A 4,006-nucleotide genomic window follows, 5' to 3' on the forward strand; every position below is an offset into this window, starting at 1 on the left:
TTAGCTTAGAAAATAGACTTCCAGTATATTGATAACACTAATGGAGAATTACATATACACACATGTATGTGTGTGAAGAGATGCATGAAAAAATGCTTACTGTGGTGATAATAGGGTGGTTCTTTTTACATATATTTTTTCTTTTGTTGTTGGTATTTATTTCACTATAAATACCAGTTTTCATGTGCACTTACCCTCTTTGACTGCCAAAATACACACACCCATACATCCACACAAACACTGCAACCCTTAATATACATATACCAAGCCAGAAACACACAGAAAACCACAAACACACATACTCACTTAAGAGGCAGAAACTCAGTCCAGATGTGACCCAGCCTCAGGGACATTGAGAATGTGCCTGCTTAGAATGTTTGAACCTCGGGCCATCTCTGGCTCAAAGCCAGTAGCCGGGTGGGCAGGCACACTGCCAGCCCTGGAACCAGGAAATGGCATCCCTGTTCATCCAGACCTCCAAGTAAACAACCAATTTGGGCTCCTGCAGACAGAGTCCTTATGAAGTAAAGACCCTGGAGGAGAGGTGGGCTGTGCCGATCTTCACCCCATGGAGGTGAGGAGCGGAGGGTAGAGCCACCCCACTACACACAGGAATATTGGGAAGTTAACTGCCTTCCTGATCATGGTTTCAGAGGAAAAGGAACTAACTAGTTTCAGAAAATGACTTGTTTTAGGCCCCCAAATTTAGGAAAGGCAGGAGGAACTGGATGGAGGGAGCTTCATTGGAAGCTCTTCTTTCTTCCCGTGAACAAGAAAACTTGAGCGACTTTTGAACTGACGTTAGTGTTTAGGCCTCAGTGTTGCTGGAGTTAATATCAACTGTGTTATCATAATCAGTTCACTCCTTGGTGGAGAGTAATGTCACCAAGAAAAATCAGGTGTCCAATGACCTCCAGAAATCAAACCTGCTTTCTTGTTACAGGGATCAAATGATGCCAAGAAGTATCAGGACAGAAATGAGGCCACTCTCTGGATCCATGAAGCAACCCTGAACTTTGGAGAAGAATCTGGGGAGATTCGAAGGAAATAGAACAGAGAGCCTTGTCCACGGTAAAGACCCTCAAAGGGTAGGCCTTGGTGCCCTGGTCTACTTTCAGGTAGGGAGATCACCATGTCAGGAAGCACCAAAAGTGCCCTGCTTAGGCCATGAAAGAAAGAGGAAATTCCTTTGCCTTAAAGGACATGACCTCTCCTCCCCAAAAGTTGACACGTAGTTGGGGATGCAGGATGGGCACCCATGAAATAATTAGAAGAAAATCTCCAATGTGCTGTCTTGAGCAGTGGAGATACTAAAATGTCAATGTTTGAAAAATATAAAACTAGCCATGGCCACCACATATACCACCTGTACACAGTGGCTGTACAGTACATGACCCATACAACCAAATCTCCTTCAGGACCAAAAATTTGTGCTGCACAACTTACCACCGAGTTATATACAGTATGCCTCACGCATCACTGTGGTCTCAACCATCACCAGCTTAATGAGGGACCATTTGGGCAACCAGAGAAGGGGTAGTAGTAACATTAATAACAAAATTTTTTACTAATGTACAGCCTCCCCTGTCAAATCAAGGCCTCAACCCTTTTTCCACCACCCCCAAATTTCCTAGTTTTTCTTTTTCAATTGATAGTTAGGTATCACAAAATTTACCCTCTAAAGTGTAAATTCAGTGACTCAGTATATTCATAAGATTTATAACCATCACTACTATTTAGTTCCTGCACATTTTTATGACTGAAAAAGAAACCCAACACCCATAGAGTGACTTCCTGTGCCCACCTTCTCCCAGCCCCTGACAGACACAAATCTGCTTTCTGTCTGTATGGATTGCCTGTTGGGCATTCTATATAGATGGAGCCATACGATCTGAGGTCTTTTGTGTCTTTCCTTAACATATGTTGTCAAGGTACATTCATGTTGTAGCGTATATTGGTTCTTTATTTCTTTCCCAGTTATTTCTGAACATCCCAGGTGATGGCTCCCAAGTGCTGAGACGTGCCATGGACATCTATCTGTTCCTCAGAAGCCACTTGGAAGAAGAACCTCACAGCTGCTACCTCTGCCACTTTGAGTATGTCGTTCTGCCTCAGTTCTGTCTTTTGGTTTTCTATGAACTAGAAATCCATCAGTCCTCTCTTCCCTGCAGTGGAGATAGGTTCTGTCCAGATTTGGGGACATCGCCTCTCTCCCTACCCGAGCGCTGCTCTTGTTCCTGGTCTGTAGGAAGTCTCCACCATCAGCTTTTAGTCACATCTCTCTGGTTCCTGAAGGCAGATCTGGTCTTCCATTTCTCCATCTCTCTCACTTACCCTGATTCTAGAGACCTGGGTTGGGAGGAAGCCCAAGACTGAACACAACTTTTATCTTCGGCTGGGTTTCTCCGAAATACATCCCAAAACGAGAACTGGTGTAAAAGTGAGTTTTTAAAGGGAAAACCAGTAGGGGAGTGAGAAAGTAGGACAGGGAACATGTGGAATCCAAAAAAGGATGTGAAATCAAGTGAAGTTCACAGAGGGTAACTTGAGCTCAGTCCCACAGGACAGTGACAGCTTAAGTCGGACCTCAGAGTGTGGTGTTTATACTCTGCATCTGTCAGTAAGAGCTGCTCTCTGGGCAGGTTAAGTCCAGGCCCTTCAGTGCTCTGCGGCCCCAGGCAAAAGCAGTCCTGGAGACTGAGAGCAGCCCTTTGACATGGAAGTACTGGTGCCACTGTTAGAAGTCAAAGCATAAGTTTCTGCTGCATTCCTTCAAAAGGTCTCCTTTTGCCACAAACATCACCAGAACCTCCAACCTCATCTAGCACAGTGCCAACACTTGGTACTTATTGATTGACTAATTGATAGACTTCACCAGAGGCCAAAAAGTAATTTTCTTTATGGTCATAATTTTCAACCATTTGAAAAAAATGGAATACATCATATACATCTCTGGCTAAGCCTTTTCCACTTACTATACACTTTGGCATGTGCAAAAGAAAATGAAGCCAGTACCTGCTAGATTGTTGATGTAAAAGAAGGAAACTTAGACACTTAGGAAAAACTGCTTATAAGAAGTTGCATGTGAAAAACTTGATTGTCAACAAAGTGTTCAATGTTTGATAAGCCAGGGATGCGGGCTCACGTTGTAAGTGGTAGCGATTCTTCTCTGGAATGAGTCTCATTTTTTTTCTTTTCCACAGTCCTCTGATTAGGCATACTACTGAATCTGTTTTTCTGATTCCTCACCAGCTCTGCCCACCTCCCAGGGTGATGTAAAGATGAAATTGTGGATGTGAAAGGCCTTGAGAAACACAAGGTGCTCACAAATATAATATAGGTTTTAAATGACTTTTGGCTTTTTAAAGGGGATCTTGGGCAACAAAGAAGGAAAGATTTGAAGAGTGGGCCTGAGAAAGTACCTTCGGGTCCTCAGTGAAGGCTGAGTCTCGGTGGGGAGACCTGACCGGAGACTATACATTCATTAACCCCACATTAGCAGTGACTTTAGACCTTCCAGGCTACAGCTGGGCTACTCATTAAAGGGGCCCCAACAGAACAGAGGTCAAGAGAGAAGGCGAAGGGGAATGTAAGAAAGGGTGGTGGGGGGTGAACGGGAGACGAAAAGAGATGTGGAGCAAATGGATAAAGAAGTGCAGATAAAGGAGAGAGGTAACGAAATGGCCATGCTGGGAGTGATGGGCGCCTTTGGCAGCTGCTCCAGTGACATCTATGTCATGGACTCCTTGGCACTGGTTCTGTGGTAGACGCCACATTCGACAAATTCTTGTTGGCTCTTGGTATACCTTTCCCAGTTATTTAAGGGGGAGAAAGTTGAGGAGGGACTCCAGGGCAACTTGATTTGTCCTCCCCACCCTCCCGGCTGGGTGTCCTACAGGCCTCAGGCAGAAGGTAGCCAGAGGAGCCAGAAGGTAGAGGCTACGACCCAGCCAGCAAACAGAGAGCCCTCAGTGAGCGTGCCAGCCTATAAATTGTCCTTTTGTTT

At 44.8% G+C, this 4,006-nt stretch overlaps 1 long non-coding RNA gene across 1 annotated transcript; it reads left to right on the forward strand.

The window, feature by feature from the left end:
- Positions 1–446: 446 nt before the first annotated feature.
- On the forward strand, positions 447–2,642 carry LOC306641112. The gene is made up of 3 exons (XR_013758033.1): positions 447–574; positions 944–1,118; positions 1,978–2,642. It is a non-coding gene; the product is annotated as an uncharacterized lncRNA (long non-coding RNA).
- The last annotated feature ends 1,364 nt before the right edge of the window (positions 2,643–4,006 follow it).

This window comes from Sciurus vulgaris (genome assembly GCF_902686455.1).
Source record: "Sciurus vulgaris genome assembly, chromosome: 12".
Classification (NCBI taxonomy): domain Eukaryota; kingdom Metazoa; phylum Chordata; class Mammalia; order Rodentia; family Sciuridae; genus Sciurus; species Sciurus vulgaris.